The following is a 6000-nucleotide window of genomic DNA, read 5'->3' on the forward strand; positions in this document are numbered from 1 at the left end:
GAAAGGTTACATCAATACTGGTAGGAAGGGCAAAGTTGAGAAAAAGGTTGGCCCCACTCCCAAGAATGGCTGCTCATCTCAACTGCGAGGACTTTTGCTCTGAAAAGATTGGGGCTTAAACCTCAAGCTGGTTCCCCAGCCCAGAGCACCAGAGCAAGGAAGAGGCAGCCACATAACATTTGGTTGTGAAAAGTAGTGAAGTTTCTGATACCAGAAAGAGATGGGAGTCTACAGAGATGCTTCAATTCCTAAAAGTTTCCACGCACAAAATCTCATTTAATTTAAGGTCAATTATCCTGGGCTTTGGCAAAGGGAGGCTGGTCAGACTAGAGTCACATGAGGAGAGTCTCAGGTTTGTGGCTCTGGGGAGAGACACAGGGGCATAGCCACCAGGATTCCTATGCTTAGCCAGTCTCTAGTACTATAGCTGCCATCTCTCTTAGGTGGAACTCTCCCCTTTGTATGTCATCAGCCTGAGTGAAAGCAGAAGCCCCAGTCTCAGAAATCCCATTTGCCTCAGGCTCCGGAAATTAGGTCCCACTGAGGACTCAGGGTCTTCGCCAGGAATGGGGAAGTCTAAACAAATGAAGGTAGTGACAGTGACTCAGATTTCTAGCTTTAAGGCTGGGGGCCATTCCACCCACTTTCCCTTGAATCTGACCAGTGATGTTCCCTCACAGGAGACTCAATACAACCTCCCTTCCAGCTGCTAGCAGAGCCACCCTCCAGGCACCAGAGACCCTGCCCACTCCACTCTTGGTTGCTCTACTGTGCTGAGGTTGTGGCAAAATCCAGGACAGAATGAGACCTGTGGCACGGGGTTGGGAACCACACCCACCAACTTTCCTCAAGACTGACTGGCACCTTCCCTTCATGGGAGATAAAGTACTCAAACCCTTCCAATTCCACCACAGGTTTATTCAGTAACTGAGCCTAACAGCAGCCAGCAAGCAGAGGCAGACAGAGGCAAATATCAACGTGCCTTGAGACTTTTGCTGACATGCTGCCTGGTCTAGTGCTAGTAAATGCCAGCCATGGTGTGCAGTTTTTTCTACCTATTCACACAATTTACTTCACAGGATGCATATCAAAGGGAGATTTTGTCAGGCACAAAACTCAACTGAGGTGAACTCCATGTTCTGTGGTCAGCACCTGTACAGCAGCTTGAATGCTTTGACAAGGTAAGGCATTACAGTCTATCAGTCTGTGGTCAACCCCACATAGAATGACCAATAACAATCAAGACTCAAGTACAACAGGAAAGTTCACATAATCCACAAGGGACATTTCTAGAAACACTCAGCTCAGGAGAAGTGGAGAGACTGAGGGACAGAGGGGAAGGAGCTGAGTGAAGGCAGGTGCGCAAACAAGATCAGGACCACAACAGTTCCCGGCATCTGCCTGCATCACAGGGCTCCATCTGAGATGACAGGCACTGGTTGGGCACATAGCAGGAACTTTCCCAGTGCCAGCATCTGCCTGCATCTGTGCGATTGCAGGTGCTAGGTATGCATATAGCATACAGCAGCTCCTAAGATCAGTGTGTGAATAGTTCATGTAGATCAGCCAGAGGTGCACTGAGGTGTGCTCATCTACCACGAGGTCCACAGCGTTAGGCCTGCATGAATCGAAGGTTTTCGCCCTTCCCACTCCTGAAGCTCTGGCTCTCTTGCATGTAGACCCTGCCCTGCCCAGGACCGTGCTTTCAGTGGTATTGAAGGAAGGTCCAGGCTTTTTATTGCTCCCTTGCTGTGGGAACACTGGCAATAGCAAATCCCACACTGCTGAGTCTCTAGGCCCCTCTCTCTGATGAGAGGCAGAGGTGCTGGGTGTTTGATCCCCTATCCTGTTGTGACGTGGGGAGAGACTTCTGGAGACCTGAGACAGCCGTTGCTAGAGCCATAAAATTGCAAAGCCTTAACAACAAGCCCCACCTATCAACACAGCTGCGGCCCTATCTATGTCATTACAACAACAACAACAACGCCTTAGCAGAACTCTGCCCAAGAACCCCACAGAGGCAAAACTTGTTGTACAACGACACCTGCCATAAAAAGGAAAAGGTTTCCTCTCAAAACTGGAAAATACATTTTTCCCTGATTTTTCTCATTTTTCTTCTTTCCTTTTTTCTCTTTCTTTATTTTCCATTTGAACTCCATTATCCATAGTTGTTATATTTTTTATTTGTTTGTTCTGAGGGTTTTATTTCTGACACTTTCTCTTTTATTTCTCTTTTTTCACTTCCCCTTTCTTTTTTCTTCTTCTCTTTTTCTTTCATTCTCCTCATCTGAATATCATTTATTGTCAAATGATTACATTTTGGACTCATACATTTTTGTGCCATTTTGCTTGTTTTTGACTTAATTTTTTTCATTTTTATATTTTATTTAATTACTGCTCCTTATTCTCTGTAGTTTTTGTTTCACTTATCAATATTTATAGAATTTTTATTTTTTCACTCTAATTTAAATTTTAAATTTTTTAGTTATCTCTTGTTAGTGTTATTAACAATACCACTCTCAAAAGCCATCATGGAAAAAGAAATCAAATATAATGGATAAACAAGAAAAAGATGTAGCTCAAATAGATGATGAAAAATATTCAGGAAAAAAATCTCAATTACATGGGAACCATGGAGCTAAATTACAGAGATTTGAAAATTAAAGTTCTAAAAAGACTCAACTAGATACAAAATACTAAAAGGCAATTTAGTGAGCTCAAAAAACAATTTAATGAACAAAAAGAGTACTTCACCAAGGAAACTGAACCTTTAAAAAAGAACCAAACAGAGATGAAAAACGCAATACATGAACTGAAAATTGAAGTAACAAATTCAGCTAAAAGAACAGGCCAGATAGAAGAAAGAATTAGTGACATTGAAGACAGGCAACTAGAGATACCACAGAGAGAAGAAGAGAGAACCTCATGCACTAAAAAAAAAAATTGAAAAGTCCTACAAGAATTGTCGGACTCCATCAGAAAGGGCAATAGGAGAATAATGGGTATATCAGGAGAGGAGAGAGAAAAAGGAATGGAGAACATATTGAAACAAATAACCAATAAGATTTTCGAAACGTGTGGAAAGGGCTAGAGCCTCACATCCAAGAAGCAAACAGAACACTGAGTTACCTTACCCAAACAGAACTACTCCAAGGCACATCTTAATAAAATTATCGCAAAACAACAACAAAGAAAGAATACTCAAGACAGCTAGAGGAAAAAAGAATATAACATATAAAGCATGGCCCATTAGGCTATCATCATGTTTATTAGCAGAAACTCTACAAGTCTAAGAGAGTGGACGCCAACCTTTAAAGTACTGAAAGAGAGGAATGACCAGCCAAGAACACTATATTCATCAAAGCTATCCTTCAAATATGAAGGGGAAATAAAAACATTTACAAATATAAAAATGATGAGGAAATTTATCACCAGAAAACCCTCACAAACCTTTAACCAGGCTCATAAAAAAAGAGAATGAGACCTCAAATAAATAAAACTAGAAATGAAAATGGAGAAGTAACAACTGACATTGAAAAAAAACAAAAGATTGTAGGAAAACACTATGAAGATATATATGCCAAAATATTGGACAACCTAGGTGAAATGAATAAATTCCTAGAAATATACAATCTTCCAAAACTCAATTTGGAAGAATCAGAAAACCTAAACAGACCAATTACAACAAATAAAATTGAAAGTTAACAAAACACTCCCAACAAACAGAAGTCCTGGACCGGATGGCTTCACATCAAATTTTACCAAATATTCAAACAAGAACTAATACCTGTCTTTCTCAAGATATTTCAAGAAATTTAAGAGGAGGGGAGACTTCCAAGATCCTTTTATGAAGCAAGCATTATCCTCATTTCAAAACCAGGTAAAGACACTACAAAGAAAAAAAACTATAGGCCAATATTCCTGATGAACACAGATGTTAAAATTTTCAACAAAATATTAGCAAGCCAGATCCAACAATACCTTAAAAATGTCATACATCATGATCAAGAGGGATTTATTCTGGGGAGGCAAGGCTGGTACAATATTCACAAATCAATCAATATGATTCATCACATAAACAAAAGGAAGGATAAAAATCACATGATTATATCAATAGATGCACTAAAAGCATTTGAAAAAATTCAGCACCTATTTATGATCAAAATTGTCAGTAAAGTAGGAATACAGAGAACATACCTCAACATAATAAAGGCCATGTATGACAAACCGACAGCCAACATCATACTCAAAGGGCAAAAATTAAAAGAAATCCCCTTAAGATCACAAATAAGGTGGAGGTGCCCTGTTTCATCAACTTATTCAACATAATTTGGGAAGTCCTAGCCACAGTAATCAGATAAGAAGAAGAAATAAAAGACATCCAAATTGGAAAAGAAGAAGTAAAACTATCATTATTTGCTGATGGCATGATACTGAACACAGAGAACACTAAAGTCTCAGTCAAAAAACTACTAGACCTGATAAATGAATTTGCAAAGTGGCAGGATATAAAATTAATATTAAGATGTCAGTAGCATTTTTATACACCAACTTACAGAATGAAAGAGAAATTAAGGAAACAATACCCTTCACTATTGCAACAAAAAGTAAAGTATCTAGGAGTAAATCTAACTAAAGAGGTAAAAGACTTGTTTTTGTTTGTTTGTTTTCATTTTTTGTTTGTTTGTTTGTATTTTTCTGAATCTGGAAATGGGGAGGCAGTCAGACAGATCCCCGCATGCATCCTTTCAGGATCCACCCAGCATGCCCACCAGGGGGTGATGCTCTGCCCATCTGGGGCATTGGTCTTTTGCAACCAGAGCCATTCTAGCGCCTGAGGCAGAGGCCATGGAGCCATCCTCAGTGCCCAGGCCAACCTTGCTAAAATGGCTGCGGGAGGGGAAGAGAGAGATAGAGAGGAAGGAGAGGGGGAGGGGTGGAGAAGCAGATGGGCGCTTCTCCTGTGTGCCCTGGCCGAAAATCGAACCCAGGACTCCTGCACGCCAGGCTGATGCTCTACCACTGAGCTGAGTGGCCAGGGACAAGAGGTAAAAGATTTGTACTCAGAAAATTATAAGGCATTGAAAAAAGGAATCAAGAAAGATAAAAACAAGTGAAAACATAGACCGTGTTCATGGAAAGAAAAAATAAACATCATTAAAATGTCTATATTCTCCAGAGCAACCTATGGATTCAATGCAAATCCTATTAAAATACCAATGACATACTTCAAAGATACAGAACAAATATTTCAAAAATTTATATGGAACCAAAAAAGAACATGAATAGCTTCAGCAATCTTGAAAATGAGGAATAAAGTAGGAGGTATCACACTTCCTGATATTAAGTTATACTACAAGGCTACTGTCATCAAAACAGCTTGTTGCTGGCTTAAGAACAGGCATACAGATCAATGGAACAGAACAGAGAACCAAGAAATAAACCCACACCTTTATGGACAATTGATATTTGACAAAAAAGTAAGGGCATACACTGCAATAAAGACTGTCTCTTTGGCCCTGGCCGGTTGGCTCAGCGGTAGAGCATCGGCCTGGCATGCGGGGGACCTGGGTTAGATTCCTGGCCAGGGCACATAGGAGAAGTGCCCATTTGCTTCTCCACCCCCCCCTTCCTTCCTCTCTGTCTCTCTCTTCCCCTCCCGCAGCCAAGGCTCCATTGGAGCAAAGATGGCCCAGGCGCTGGGGATGGCTCCTTGGCCTCTGCCCCAGGCGCTAGAGTGGCTCTGGTCATGGCAGAGCGACGCCCCGGAGGGGCAGAGCATCGCTCCCTGGTGGGCAGAGCATTGCCCTTGTTGAGCGTGCCGGGTGGATCCTGGTCGGGCGCATGCAGGAGTCTATCTGACTGTCCCTCCCCATTTCCAGCTTCAGAAAAATACAAAAAAAAAAAAAAAAAAGACTGTCTCTTTAATAAATGGTGATAGAAAAGTTGAACGGGTACATGCAAAAAAATTAAACTAGACCACCAACTTATTTCATTCAT

Source organism: Saccopteryx bilineata, chromosome 3 (genome assembly GCF_036850765.1).
Source record: "Saccopteryx bilineata isolate mSacBil1 chromosome 3, mSacBil1_pri_phased_curated, whole genome shotgun sequence".
NCBI lineage: Eukaryota > Metazoa > Chordata > Mammalia > Chiroptera > Emballonuridae > Saccopteryx > Saccopteryx bilineata.